The sequence below is a fragment of the Acomys minous genome (genome assembly GCF_964271855.1).
Source record: "Acomys minous genome assembly, chromosome: 9".
In the NCBI taxonomy this organism is placed as follows: Eukaryota; Metazoa; Chordata; class Mammalia; order Rodentia; family Muridae; genus Acomys; species Acomys minous.
The window spans coordinates 87,182,721-87,199,026 of record NC_140490.1 but is presented as its reverse complement, the minus strand read 5'-3'; positions in this window follow the sequence as shown (position 1 = coordinate 87,199,026).

Below are 16,306 nucleotides of genomic sequence, written 5' to 3'. Positions count from 1 at the left end.
TACACAACCTAGTGTCTTAGTTAGGGTTTCTATTGCTATGAAGAGACATCATGACCACGGCAACTCTTAAAAAAGGAAAAGCGTTCACCTGCAGCTGGCTTACAGTTCAAAGGTTTAGTCCATTATCGTCATGGTGGGAAGCATGGTGGTGTGCAGGCAGGTATGGCACTGGAGAAGGAGCCGGTTACATCTGGATCCACACAGGCAGCAGGATGAGACAGTGAGCCACTGGGCCTGGCTTCAGCTTCTGAAACCACAAAACCCATTTCCAGTGACACACTTCCTCCAACAAGGCCATATCTATTCCAACAAAGTCACACCTCCTGATAATGCCACTCCCTAAGGGCCTATGAGAGCCTTTTTTTTTTCTCTCTCCATTTTTCAATTTTAAAAAATTTATTTCATCACTTTACAGCCTGATCCCAGCCCCCTTCCCTTCTCTCCTCCCAGTCCCACCTTCACACACCACTCCCCCTTGCCTTCTCAGAGAAAAAGAGGCCCCTATAGGAGGTACCAAACCACCCTGGCACCTCAGACTATAGTAGGACTAAGCGCATCCTATCCCATTGGGCCTGCCAGGGCAGTCCAGCTAGTGGAAAGGGATCCAGAGGCAGGCAACAGAGTCAGAGACAGCCCCTACTCCAATTGTTAGAGGATTCACATGTTGGGCACACTGCACATCTGCTCCATATGTGTCTAGGTCCAGGAGGTCTAGGTCCAGCCCATGCATACTCATTGGTGATTTAGTCTCTGTGTGTTTACTGTGTAGGTTTTCTTATGGTGTCCTTGACCCCCCCCACCTCCCCCCCCCCAGCAGCTCCCTGTCCTTCCTCCTACCCTTCCACAAAACTCCCCAGCTAGGTTTATTGCTTGGCTGTGAGTCTCTGCATCTATTTCCATCAGCTGCTGGATGAAGCCTCTCAGAAGACAGTTAGGCTAGGCTCCTGTCTGCAAGCACAGCACAGTATCATTAATAGTGTCAGGGGCTGGCTCTCTCCCATGGGGTGGGTCTCAAGTTGGGTCAGTCATTGGTTTGCCATTCCCTCTATCTCTGCTCCATCTTTATCCCTACACTTCTTGTAGTCAAGACAAGTTTTGGGTTGAAGGTTTTATAGGTGGGTTGGTGTCACTAGGGAAGCCATTTTCGTTCAAACCACCACACCTTTAATCACTAGCGCTCGGGGATACAGAGGCAGAAGGGGATCAGGAATTCAAATGTGTCATCCTTGGCTACTAGTGTGTGAGGCCAGCCTGGGATGCCTGAGACATGGTCTTGGGAAGAAGGAAGGAAAGTAAAAGGAAGAGAGAACATGGAAAGGAGAGAGAGAAATATAGGGCTGCCGGGGTTAGAAGGATGAAAGGGGGTGTCCTATAGGTCCCCCCCACTCCTAACTAACAGCAGGAAGAAGGTATTCCTAAGCCTCTAAGACAAGCAGAGAGGAGGAGGGATTGACAGTTGGTACAAGAAAAAAGAACGCTTAATGCCTTTGCCCTTTGTTTCTGCAACTTCCTACAAAAGCATTTCCCATGGTGCCCTGCAATTTCCCAGGATTTCCTGCTCGTTTTAATGGATATTAGGAACCCCTCCCCCCGCAAAAAAATCTGAGTATCTCATTTATAACTCTTGTTTGCAACATAGCACGTCACATGGTCAGTCATCCATAAATGGTTAGGCCACCATAAGCAAGTTCACTTCCTTCCCTGTAAACATATTTTCTGAAACTCTCTCGGGAATTTAATCTTCTGAACAATGGTAAGGATTATGCTTGTGACTCTTGTAGTGTTTAAAGGTCCAGGTTCCACCAAAGACTACAAAGGGCCCTGACCCACCAGAGTCACCTGTCTGGTCAGAACTGGGAACCATGGCTCTGCGGACAAAGAGAAGGTAGTCACAGCTCCTCCAAGGAATCTAGCTACATATCCGCTCCAGAAAAACCTGGGGCGACTGTCACCACAGAATCAGCACCATCCCCATATGTCCTTTGCTTCCTTCGGTAGGGCCACTCAGTCTCTACCCCTGCGTCGAGAAATGGCCCAGAGGCAACACTGCATCACCCCTGGTCCCCCAACACACACACTCAGCTGAGGACCAGGAGCAGCAGCAGCAGCAGCAGCAGCACGCATCTTCTGTATCTTCGGACAGGGCCTTTAAGGAAGCTGTTGTGCTCACCCTCTTTAAAAATAACCCAGTAGATTTTGAACTTCCTGCTTAGAGGGGGGAAAAAATAGAACCTATACTCAGCAATCAAACTGCACTTGAGTTCCCGTTCCTGATGAGGCAGGCAGATAACGAGTGCCCTGCAGAAGGACGCACATCGCAGCGGGCCAAGTTTAGATCCGAATAAGAAAAGACAATCTGTCTGCGTGAATAGGCAATTAAAAGAGATGCCCTGGTGTTGATCTGCTCCTCTGGCTGTTGCGTTTCAGACTTAACCTTCGGATGCGTTCTGAATTTTAATGGCTTAAACCTTCAGGGTGAGCGGAGATCTGAAAAGAGAGGAGGATCCGGAGGCATCACCCTTGATCCTGCTTCTGCCATCGGCAGCTTCGGTGACCTTGTCCAGGACTCCTCTACATCCTGGACTCGCTTTCTCAGCTCTGAAACAGGGGCCCGGTGAGCCGGTGTTCCGTGGGCCTAGGCTAAAGCATTATACTCTCCCCCTTAGTTCACGCGTGTATTTCCAAACCTGGTAACACCATTTAGAGTGATAGAACATTCTGGAATGTATTGGTAACCTGATGCTTTCATCAAAAAGGCTCCCAGGAGAAAACCAAACACAAACCTCAGAACAAAGTCGGTCCTGGATGTTTAATTCTGAAGATTGTTCTCATTAGCTCACAGTCATACTGGGACTATTTTGTTTTTAATCCTGCTGGCTTACCTCACATTTTATTTATAGATTTACAAGAAGGTGGGGGCGGGGGGGGGAAGGGGCCCTATGTTACCTTCCCTGCAGATTTCTCCAGTGGTGGAATTTAGGTAAGTCTAATACATAAAAACCAGGAAATTGGCATCAGTATGGTGTGTGTTTAATTCTATGGCATCATATGGAGATTCTCATAAACACCACCAGTCACCACGCCACCACTGCAAATAGCTGCCTCCTACCACCCTTTCTAGTGTTGAAAAAAAAAATTCTCAGTGTCACACAAAGAACACACAAGCAAAGCAAAGTAGTTAAGCCAAACAATGTCTTTTTTTTTTTAAAGATTTATTTATTACATATACAGTGTTCGGCTTGCCTGTACACCTGCACATGCACACCAGAAGAGGGCACCAGATCTCATTACAGATGGTTGGGAGCCACCATGTGGTTGCTGGGAATTGAACTCAGGACCTCTGGAAGAGCAGCGAGTACTCTTAACCGCTGAGCCATCTCTCCAGCCCCAAACAATGTCTTTTTTTGAGGAAAGAATGTTCCATGAGCCAAACAGGGCTAGCAAATACACTGGGACAAGAAGCACACTTGTAAGCCAGGCATGGTGGCGCACGCCTTTAATACCAGCACTTAAGAGGTAGAGGCAGGCAGATCGTTGCGAGTTCAAGGTCAGCCTGGTCTACAAAGCGAGTCTAGAATAGTCAAGGCTACACAGAGAAACCCTATCTTGAAAAACAAACAAACAAACAAAAAGAAGCTCTTTTTTTTTTTTTAATTCTAAAGCAGGTGCTAATTTTGTCTTTTCCTCTAGTCATTCATGACTGGCTAGTTTGCAAAAGACTTAGCGCAAAAGAAGAAGGGAGAAGGGAGGAGGAGGAGGAAGAGGGAGGAGGAGGAGGGAGGAGGAGGAGGAAGAGGGAGGAGGAGGAGGAGGAGGAAGAAAAGCAGAAGGAAGTCAGCTGCTTCAGGCCATTGTCGTCTGAGGGATGCTTCAGGGCCTATGCAAAAACCAAAGTTTTACCAAATGGGGCAATGTATATGAAATGACAGCTCTTGGCAGGCTTAGCTACCTGTGATGGCCACATTAGTCAGCCCCACATACCTCTCAACCCCTGGCAAGCAATCGTCACACTAGCATTTCTATATTTCCATTATTTCAAGAATAATCTATAAACAGAGTCACACAGTAAGTACCAAATGTGTGCTATGTGTGCTCCGTCTTCTCCTCATCCTCCTTCTCTTCTTCCTCCTCTTCCTACTCCTCCTCGTCTTCTTCTTATTATTATTTTATTTTATTTTATTTTATTTTATTTTATTTTGTGGAACTCAGAATTGAACTCAGGGCCTCAGTTACTTCACGGGAGGGATCCTCCACTGTGCTATGTTCTCGGCCTCTTTTTTCTTTCTATCTTTCTTTCTTTCTTTTTTTTTTTTTTTAACTTTCTTATTTTGAGACAAGGCCTCACTAAGTAGCGCAGGCTGGTTTTGAACTTGTGATCCTCCTGACTCGGCCTCTCGAGTAGTTGAGATGATATGACTATGGCAACTTCGCTCCTTTTTATTGTTAAACAATTCTCTCTCGACCCCTTGCTCGTTTATTTCACACGTGCATGCTGGCGATCAAACCCAGGGACCCTCCTATGCCAGGCAAGCGGGCACACACCATGGAACAGCATCCTTCTAACGTCGTTGTGAGGTCAGGAAGCATGATAGTAAGCTGGCTCACCTTTGGCAGCTGCCTGGTCCTCACTCTCCGAAAAGAATTCTGTCTCCTAGGTGCTGACTTGAGTCCCATAGTGTGTCACGGGAAAGCACCAACCATCCTGGGTTTGTGATGAGTCCCTAGAGTCCAGGTGCCTTTACCGAGGCTAACCAGGCTTTCATCTGATCTGTAAGTTCTTGGCACTGTAGGATAGGTAGGCAGTAATGCATCCGAGCCCCGAGAGTCCTGTGACTGACTCAGCCTCACTGATGCTCTAGACCAAACGCCTCATGCTTTGAGTAGCAAAGGCCTAGAGTATAGAGGTCAGAGGGTCACCTCCGCTACCAGAACAACCTGTGGCTTTTTCCCCTTGTCACCTGGCCTTTCTGGGGACTCCATATAAGTATTGTTTGGAGCTTCCTTTCTGACATAGGCAGTGAGGACATCTTAGCTATCCATCCAAGAAAGTCCTTTGAAACCCTCTCAGTCAGGTTAAGCCTAAGGAATAAATCACTCATAATCTGCATCTGCCTTCCCATTCCCTGCCTGGACATTGGTTCCAAGGCAGATTTGTTACTTGACAGGTGCCGTCCTCTCTACACAGGGCACCCACCTCTCCCTGTGTTACATCAAAAAGCTAATGGAGCTGTAGGCTACGCTAACAGGAGTGTGGCTTCTAGAATGAGGGAGATGGTTCTCTCTGCACTAGAGTGATGGCTGCACGAGCCACAAGCAGCTCAGTATCCGCGTGAGTCCAGGACTCCAACATAAGCAACTCTGGCCATCTTAGGAAGAGAAGGAGCCAAAGACGTGAGAGGAGTCACGCAACCACTGGAAAGACCATTAAAAGCAGAGCCTTTGGGAACGACTTAAGAAGCTCTGCTGTGGAAGCGGTCTGATGAGGTCATCCGATGAGGTCATTGGGGTCACTGCTGCCACCAAATAAATATACAGGGGCGGAAACGAATACTGACCGTTCTAATTTTTAGCAGGACCTCGTCTGCAGCATAGACTCCCCCTACTCAGAAAGCTCAGTGCCTCCACTTACTCTGCATGAAGCAAGGCCCCGCCCATTTTCTTCTGCTGTTTCTTCTAGGTGCACCCCAAGGCAGGAGAGCATCTTCGCAGCCAGGGAGGTGGGGTAGTGGCATTAGGGATGCAGGGCTCAGACTGTGCTGGTTTCTATTGATGATCAACTAGACACAATCTAGAGTCATCTAGAAGACAAGCTCTGGGGGTGTCCACTTGAGGGTTTCTAGATGAGGTTAGCTGAGGTGAGGAGAGCCACTCTAGCTGTGAGCAGCTCATCCATGAGCTGGAATGATAGGCTACATACAAAGGAGAAAGTGGGGAGGGGGCGGGGCTGAGCACATCACTCACTCGGTCAGATGCCGGCCGTGCAAGCTTTAGGACCTGAATTCAGGTCCCCAGCACATGAGTGAAAGCAGAGTGCCAGCAATCCCAGCACTGGAGAGACCGAGTCGGAAGGATCCCTGAAGTTCACTGGGCCAGCCATCCTAGCCAAGCTGATGAGCACCAGGTGCAGTAAGGAGCCCTGTCACACACACAAAGTGACATGGAGCCATTCGTGGTGGTGTGCGCCTTTAATCCTAGCATCCAGGAAGCAGAGGCAGGAGGATGTCTGTGAGTCAGAGGCTGGACTGGTCTAGATAGTGAGCACCAAGACAGCCAGGACTACATACAGACCCTATCTCAAAAACAAGCAAATGGCATGAGAAGGGATTGAGGTGGACGCCTGACACCAAACTCTGGCCTTCACATGCACACAACTGCATGCACACACATGCACTTACCTATACAAACACATATAAGCCACTCAAATACAAGTGTACTGAGGGAGGAAGGGAGGGAGGGAGAGAAGGAGGGAAAGAGGGAGGGAGGGAGGGAGGGGGAAGGGAGAGATCACTGAGCATCAGTATTCCTTACTCTTTGCTTTCTGTCCCTGGATACAGAGTGACCAACTGCCTCATCTTCCTGCTGCCATGATTTCCCCACCATGGTGAACAAATTCCTCAAGCTGTGAACCCACATAAGCAGAGAAGGAAGTAAGCGGAGGCAGAAGGACAGGCTGAGAGGAGTCAGCGAGGCATCGCACCCCGGGGACCAGGGCTGCTCCTCGGGTGGACTCAACCAGGATCAGAGTTCACTTTATGAAGAAGGAGTTTGAACAGTCAGAGCAAAGCCTTCCCCCGAGATGTTGGGGGGGGGAAGGTATGGTGGCACATGCTTGCCATCCCAGCACAGAGCAAGAGAGAGACAGAGGAATCAGAGGTTTGAGGCCAGCCTGAGCTATAGGAGATCTTGTCTCTAATAATAATAATAATAATAATAATAATAATAATAATAATAATAATAATAACAATAACAATAATAATAATAATAGAAAACAAAACAAAATGCAGTGAGGGAAAGTGTATTTTGCATCACAGGAAGTATTGGAGAAAATACTTGTCAACCTTTTGATGGGGGTTCAAGAAACCTGAGGTGGTAGAGCTCAGAGCCTTGCTGTCCCAGGCCTCCGTATACTTTCTTTCCTTGTGATAGGAGTCATTTATATGGCCGCAGAAGACAGATGCCCACCGTGATAGATCTTATGTAGCATGTATAATGACCTCTCAGCGTTCATTTATTTTATTTTATTTTTTTGGCTAGGGCTGCATTTTATTAAAACCTGCCACCCTATCCATCCTCATCAAGTTAGCGAGGCGGCAGGCTGGTTCATTATTCTTACTTATCCAGTGCAGACGGGAGAGAAATGGGCCACAAAACCCCACGAGCTACAAGAGAAAAGAGAACAAGAAGCAGCCTCATCACTGAAATATGGGACTTCTTTTTATATAGGGGGAAAAAAAAAGGATTCCAATCATCAATCAAGCCAGGGAAGAACTTCTTCCTTCCTTCCTTTTTATAATTAGAGTAGTCTATCATTCCATTTTTCACTTATTACTTTAATTAACATACAGAGTAACTGGCTTCATTATGGCATTTCCGTACATATTTTAGGCAGTCCCCTCTCCCCTCCTTGTGCCCTTCCACCCCTCTACACTTTCACGGCTCTTTATTCTGTCACCCTCTTCCCAGATGCTTTCTTGCTCTCACACCCCCTCTCTAGTTTTGAGACCCTAACTCACTCCCGCATAAATACGCATGTTCCATCTTTACGTCCCTCGTGAGTCAGTCTCTTGCTATCAACTCAAAGGTTGAGATCCTCTGTCTAGGGGATCATGTGGTCCAGGATGTCCTCAAAGTCAATATACAACTGAGGATAACTTTGAATTCCTGCCTCTGCCTTCTGGGTGCTGGGATTATAGGTATGTTTCATGCTTGGGAGGGCTATTTCTAAGATTAGTTTGTAATACAATGTGTGACTGGCACACAGAAACTCTGTTCTGCATTTCTTGTGATTAAAAAATAATAATAATACAGGGTCTTGTGAATGTCAAACTCGCCTGGAACTGACCATGTTCCTGAGGGTAACCTTGAACTTCGGAACCTCCTGACTCCATTTCCCAAGTGCTACCATTAAAACTGTGCACTACCACATCTAGCTTATATGGTGCTGGGCATCAGGCCCAAAGCTCTGTGCATTAAAGCACTCTGTATTCTGATTGACATCCCCAGCCCCTCTTATGTGCTTCTTGAACTAAGGTTCCACAGAAAAACAAACAAACAAGCAAAAAAAAAAAAAACATGAGTTTGTCCCAAGTGTCTAAACGAGTCCCGTCATCAGCGTCAGTCTTCCTGCTCGTAGAATGGAGTGCCACTGCGTTAAGACAGTGGGTGACTCAGGCTTTCTGGAAGCACCAGTCAGGGGTGGCAGGTATCTCTCTCTCTCCCTCTCTCTCTCTCTCTCTCTCTCTCTCTCTCTCTCTCTCTCAGTTCAGAATGCTATGTTCACGGAAGCTATGCAAGAGGGAAGGGGAGCATCGCTCAGGCCCTGGGCCTGGCAGCCTCTAGTCTGAGCACTAATTACTTCAACCCACTTCCCTAGCAAGTTGGCTCCCCAAAGACCAGCATTGGTTTTTTTTTAAGGCCTCTAGTGAGGAGCCCCTGTACACCCCCCCTACACACACACACACACACACACACACACACACACACACACACACACACACACACACCAGCATGCTACACTGTGGAGTGTCGGAAGGCATCTGCTCAGCTTGGGGTTGATTGGTGGCACTCCTGACAGCCTCAGTCCTGGAGCTTGGGAGAATCTTCTGTTTGGAGCTATTACTAAGGGAAGGGAATCTCACTGTGTGAGTGACAGCCAGGTGTCACTTCATCTCAGAGGCCACTGGAGCACAGCCTGCATCCCACGCCTCTGTCAGCTCTGTCAGAGACTCTTCTGTCACTAACATCTCATGGACTACAGTTTTCACTGTGTGAGGAGTGGAATGTTATCCTCGACTCATTTTTCATGCTCTTATTTATGCGCAGCATCTCAGTCCTGGTGGTAAATTCTGCATTTTCTTTTTTAATTAATTAATTAAGTATATGAATGCTCTATCTGCATTTACACCTACACGCCACAAGAGGGCATCAGATCTCATTCTAGATGGATGTGAGCCACCATGTGGTTGCTGGGAATTGAACTCAGGACCTCTGGAAGAGCAGCCCGTGCTCTTAACCTCTGATCCATCTCTCCAGCCCAAGAATTTTCATTCCCACATCATAGATAGGAAAACTGAGATGAAGCCAAAAGTAAGTGGCAGACCTGAGTTACAGATGGAAGCTCATGCCCTCTTCTCAACCCTGCCCTTTCATTTGGAATGGCTCCTCTGTTATTTTTCCTTTTCTGTTGTTTTTTTTTTCAAATCTATTATTTGAGAACATCATACACGTATGTAACAAAATATGATACTACCTACCCTCTATGTCTCTCCTTCAACTCCCACCAAGTCTCAGCCCTTTGACCAGTTACGAATCTTCACTGAGTGCTTCCCACTGAAGAAAGTCACTTCTGTGACAGAGCCTGAGCAAGGCTGGGCCTATGGGCTTAAACATAAGTAGTGAGAAGTTTGACAACGGGGACCATTTAGCAAAATAATGAAAATAGGTTCTGTTAACAGAAGCCATGTCGTTTTGTAAACTCCTCCATTTTTATTAAATGGTGATATTTTTAATAAGTATAGTAATTTGGTTTCCAGAAATAAGTTAACTTGACGCTCTCTCTCTCTCTCTCTCTCTCTCTCTCTCTCTCTCTCTCTCTCTCTCTCTTTCTTCCTTGAACTCACAGATCCACCTGCTTTTCTGCCTGCCGAGTGCTGAGACTGAGTTTCTCTATATTTTTGACTCCCCTGCCCTGTGAAGCCCAGCTAATGTCCAGCTAGGAAAGATGTTTATCAACCATCTAGCAATCTTAAACTGACTGCTCTTCAGTGGTTACTTTGATCAATGACCAATAACAGACCAAAAAAAAAAAAAAAAAAAAAAAAAAAAAGGAACAATCCAACCTCCCTTCCCACCTGTCCCTTTCTGTCCTACTATAACTCGTTGTACTGGATAGTTTTATGTCAACTTGACACAAAGTAGAGTCACCAGAGAGAAGGGAGCCTCAGCTAAGAAAACATCTCTGTAAGACTGGAAGCCTCTAGGACTTTTTCCTAATTAGTGATTGATGTGGCAGGGCCCAGCCCCTTGTGGGTGTTGCCATCCCTGGCCTTATGGTCCTGGGTTCTTTAAGAAAGCAGACTGAGCAAGCCATGAAGAGCAAGCCGGTGAGCAGCACCCCTCCCCACGGCCTCTGTGTGAGCTCCTGCCTTTAGGTTCCTGCCCTGCTTGAGTTCCTGTCCTGACTTCCTTTGATGATGGACTGTGATGTGGAAGCCTGAGCAGAATAGACACTTTACTCCCCAAGCTGCTTTGGTCCTGCTGCTTCATCACAGCAATAGCGACCATAACTAAGGCGTAGTTTCTAGGTTCTGCTTCTTACAGAGGCCCTCGCTATAGGTTTACTTTACCTCCTCTCTAAAAAAAATAAAAATAAAAATAAACCAACCTGCATGCAGACTGGAGAGATGGCTCAGAGGTTAAAAGCACTGACTACCCTTCCAGAGGTCCTGAGTTCAATTCCCAGCGACTACATAGTGGCTAAAACATGTATAATGAGATCTGGTGCCCTCTTCTGGCCTGCGGGTGAAAATGCAGGCAGAGCACTGGATACATAATAAATAAATAAATCTTTTTCTTTTTTTTTTTTTTTAAACCTGCATGCTGTGGAGTTTCTCCTTCCCTCGTCCTTCCTTTCTTCTCATTCACCTCTCAGGTTCCATGCTAGGGCCTGTGACTCCCCAGCCGTGGGCTTTTGACTCGGTTTACATGGAGCAAGGCCCACATCTAATCAGAGCGTAGTTGGTTACCCCATGACAGTCATGCTGTGATTGCACCAGGGAGCACATCTCGCCTGGCAGGCCAGTGTTGCAGCATGCAGAGTCCAGACACGGAGAACAACCCAGACTTGGAGTGTAGCTTTTAGTCTGTTATTGGGACAAAAGAAGCCACCGAATGCTGACCTACTCCCGGAGCTTTTAGAATTAAATGAACCCACGAAGGGAGGTGCCCTTTCTTCTGTTGCTCTGAGGATGGGAATACCATGGCTGTTCCTGGTTGTCAACTTGAGGACATCTGGAATTAGCTACAACCAAGGAGCTGGGTACACCTGTGAGGGATTTCTTTTCTTCTTTTCTTTCTTTCATTCTTCTTACGATTTATTTTTTTTAAATGTATACAATGATCTATCTGCATGTCCACCTGCAGGCCAGAAGAAGGTATCAGATCACGTTATAGATGATTGTGAGCCACCATGTGGTTGCTGAGAATTGAACTCAGGACCTCTGGAAAAGCACATAGTGCTCTTAACAGCTGAGCCATCTCTGCAGCCCTGGGGTTTCTTTTTTTCTTAATTAAATCATTTGTGGGAAGACCCATTTCTAATCTGGATATTTGGGGTGGGAAGATCCTCCTTTAATCCAGGCCACACATTTGACTGGCAGCCTATAGAAAAGACACGGATGAAGGAAGCGCTCGCTCTTTGCCTGCTCGCTCTTGCTCTCGCTGGCAAGCCCATTCCTTCACAGCCGTTACAGACTACTTCTCCGGGATTCCTGCCCATGCTGAGGACCAGCCGAGACATCCATCCTCGTGGACCAAACAAGTACTGGGTTCTTGAACCTTCTGTTGGTAAAGAGCCATTGTTATACCACGGGGACCACAGCCTGTAAGCCATTCTAATAAACCCCCTAGATAGATAGATAGATAGATAGATAGATAGATAGATAGATAGATAGATAGACAGACAATAATGATAGAGATGATGGATAGATAGACAGACAGATAGATGATAGATAGACAGATAGATGATAGATAGACAGATAGATAGATAGATAGATAGATATTTAGATAGATAGATAGATAGATAGATAGATAGATAGATAGATAATGGATAGACAGACAGACAGACAGATTCTCCCAGTTCTGTTCCCCTGGAGAAGCCTAATACAGGAACATGCACACTGGTGGTCCTCGCAGGCAGACTTCTTCCACAAGAACACAACCAGTTCCTTTGGTTGCCCTTGCCGAGACTGCATTAAAAACAAGCTTGAGGACTTGGCCGCTCGTGTGCTTGGAAGGGCAGCACTAGCATGAGGACCTTAGAACCCACCTGACAAAGCTGAGTGTAGCAGTGTGCACTCGTAATCCTCACACTGGGGAGACAGCGACAGGAGGGTCCCTGGGACTTGCAGGGATCGAGCACAGCCCTACTTGCTGAGCTCTAGGCTAAGGAGAGACCCTAGCTCAGCCCCAAGGTGAGCAGCACCTGAGGAGTGACACCTGAAGTCGTTCTCTGCCACCTGCAGCCCGAGGTCCGGGAACTGCTGAGCATGTTGACGGCTGAGACGCGCTGTTGTCTTCCCAGGCGCCCGTGAGCTGCTCCTGTCACTCTGAGGACACTTCAAATGGTGCCTGCAAAGACAGCCTCTTTGTATGGCCAGGACTGGGGGAAGGGATGGGAGTGGGAAATGGGAGGAGTGGCCTGAAGTGATCTCTGTGTTCATCTGGAATAAGGCGGTGTCTGAAAAGATCCGCGTTCTCTGAGGCGTTTTTCCCACAGCTCTGTGGACATTCTCCCCCTGCCTGTGACTTTCCCTGGCTGAGGCCATGCGGTGCTTTTCAAGCCTTTGGTGAATATTTATTAAATTAACTTTCCCACCGGATGGATGGCTTTTTTTCCCCTGCTGTCTCTCCCGGTGGAGATGTTGTGGGAGAGCTTGAGCATACGACACAGGCACTCAGCCTTTCCAGCCACCCGTTTGGACAACGGCATTGTGAATTAGCAAGCATTAAGTTGTAACCGTGCCACCTGGGGGCAAGAGGACACAGAGAGCGAAGGGCTTTTTATGAAACTACAAAGACGTGGGGGAAGTGTGCCCACACCATCACGCTCCCAAAGCGGAAACGACGGCTACTAAAGTGTTAAGTGAAAATGAACATGTGTCTAGGAGACACTGCTGCTTTTTCCATGCCTGTCAGAGACTGCAAAAATGGACCCCAGGGAGCCTCATGCTGGGGCCTTGATGCCAGTCAGGGGAGGAGAGGGCGGGGAGCTTGTCTCTCAGAAAAATGTCATACAGAACTGACAGCCTGTCAGAACACCTTGCAGGAGAGACCACGATGGGCCGGTGATGGGTGAAGACTCCTCAGCTACTGTGATGCTTAAGTAAGAATTGTCCCTCTCGGGCTCAGGTATTTGGACAGCGGTGCCCAGGTGGAGCTGTTGGCAGGAGGTGTGGAACCTTCGGGAGGTGGGCCCTTGCTGGAAGAAGTCCACCTTGGGCTGGGTTGCTCACAGTCTCCTCCTCCTTCCGCTTCCTCTGCCCTTTGTGTTCCACGCTTGTGTTTGAAGTTGAGATGAGCGCTCTCAGCTTCCTGCTCCTGCTGCAACCGCGCTTTCCCTTCATAATGGTCTAGTCCCCTGAAACCATCATTAAAAAAACAAAACAAAACAAAACAAAAAAACCAAAACCAAAAAAAACCTTTCTTCTATAAGTCTTTTTTAAAGTTTTTTATTTTTATTTGTTGTTTGTTTGTTTGTTTTTGGTCAGGGTATTTTATCCCAGAAACAGAAGGAAAAAAAATACAGTTATGCATACTTCTTGTCTTGGCTTTAAGGGAGGGACCTCATTGTTTCCCCTTCTTCCCAATGTGACCAAATTGAGAAAGCCTTTCTCTGCTTTGCACCAGTATTACCTCTTTAACTGACACTAGCTACAAGCTTTGCCAGCCAGGGCTGCCAGGGCCTCCGTTCTGACCCTAATAACGCCTATAAACAGGCACGGCAAAGGGATTTCTGAAAGGCTTGTTCTACGGACTGGATTCCATGTGTGTGCGCCACCTTCTGATCCTGCTGCACTGGAACCAGAAAGTATGCCCTTTGGGGTGTGACCGGCTCTAGAGCTGTGAACCCAGGTGAGCTTAGAGGGCTCGTGTGCCCTTCCTGCCCTGTCTGTGAGGGGTGAAGACATGCGTCTAAGAGGCAGAGCTAGGATCCTCACTGGACAGTGAGTCGGCCGCTACCTTGATCTAGAATTTCTTGGCTTCTAGAACTATGAGGACAAATGTTTGTTGGAGCCACCCTGGCTATGGCATATTTGTTAGAGCAGTTCAGACCAAGACATCTTTAAATAAAAAAGTGTGTGTGTGTGTGTGTGTGTGTGTGTGTGTGTGTGTGAGAGAGAGAGAGAGAGAGAGAGAGAGAGAGAGAGAGAGAGAGAGAGAGAGAGAAAGAAAGATGTATGACAACCTAAGGAGTCCAGAAGAAAGAAATAGACCCCCGGACCAGGAGTTAACATGTGGTTGTGTGCAGTCCAACATGGGTGCTGGGAACTGAATTCAGGTCTTATGGGAAGGCAGCTAGTGACTCCAACTGCTGAGCCCACTTTTCCTTCCAATATTAAGATACCTTGAAGGTGAATTGTCAAAGAAACATTGAGCAAGGAAAACTGCAATCAGCAACATCTTCCCCAGGGATGTCCTTTGAAAGTATAAAATAACAAAAAACTACTTTTTTTGTTGTGTTGCTGTTTCAAGACAAGGTCTCTCTGTATAGCCTTGTCTATCCTGGACTCGCTTTGTAGACCAGGCTGGCCTCAAACTCACAGCGATCCTCCTAACTCTGCCTCATGAGTGCTGGGATTAAAAGTGTGTGCTACCACTCCTTTTTTATAGAAACTCCTTTTTATAGAATGTCCTAAAGCACTGATATTTCAGCTCTTAGGTTCTGCCCCAGAGTCCTCATCAAGAACTGTTAGGCACTATACAAACAAGTTCAGCAGAATAGGAAAAAAGTCCCATCCAAAGAAGCCATGGTCCTGCTGACAACGCAGCGTGTCAATTCTGCAGAAACTCTGGGCTGTACCCACCCCTTTACCACTGTACACAACCCATCATCAGGCGTGGCCTTTCCCAGAAAGAGCTCACTGCTGTTTGTGCTGCTTCAGCAAGCTGCCTGTCTGCGGTGAGGCTCCCTGCGTTTGCTCTGGAACATTGGTTCTCTAGATGGGGTTGCCCTTTGACATGGGAGCATCTGGCACATGTACCACACAAGGCAGAGGATTAACTGGCCCCCAACAGTCAGCAGCACCCTCAAAATTCCAGTCTGGGAGGTGGATGCGAGCTCAAATCACTGCAAAGCAGGCTGAGTTGAAGGATTGGAAAGATGGGCCCAGCCCTTTCTCCCCTGCAGGAAAGTGTGTGTGTGTGTGTGTGTGTGTGTGTGTGTGTGTGTGTGTGTGTGTGTGTGACTCTGTGTGTGTGTGTGTGTGTGTGTGTGTGTATGTGTGTGTGTGACTGTGTGTGTGTGTGTATGTGTGTGTGTGTATGTGTGTGTGACTCTGTGTGTGTGTGTGTGTGTGTGTGTGTGACTGTGTGTGTGTGTGTGTGTGTGTGTGTGTGTATGTGTCTGTGTGACTGTGTGTGTGTGTGTGTGTGTGTGACTGTGTGTGTGTGTGTATGTGTGTGTGACTCTGTGTGTGTGTGTGTGTGTGTGTGTATGTGTGTGTAAGAGAGAGAGAGAGAGAGAGAGAGAGAGAGAGAGAGAGAGAGAGAGAGAGAGAAAATGCTAGGTGTCGCTACACTCCAGAGCCAAGACTAGGCATACTCAGAAGGCACCATGGGACATCTCATGGTGGATGAGGCTGCTTGTTCACCTGTCACACCTGTCCTAGGCTTGCTTTAAAAAAACAAAACAAAAACAAAAACAAAAACAAAAAAAAAACAAGCTCTTACTACATAACTCTGGCTGTCCTGGAACTCATTATGAAGACCAAGCTGTCCTTGAACTCAAAGATCTACCTGCCTCTGCTGCAGCCTCAGCCTCAGTCTCTGCCTCAGCCTCTGCCTCTGCCTCTGCCTCTGCCTCTGCCTCTTGAGTGCTGGCACTAAAGACTTAAGCCACCTTGCCTGACACTTAGTTATACTTCTGTTGATGTGATAAAAACACAAGGACCAGAGTGTGATGGCATACTCTTTTAATCCTAGCACTGGGGAGGCAGAGGTAGGTAAATCACCGAGAGTTCGAGGCCAGCCTTCCAGGACAGCCAGAACTACAGGAAGACCCTGTCAATAAATAAAAACAAACACACACACACACACACACACAAATAAATAAACAATTAAACTGAGGAGGAAAGGGCTTCTTCCACCG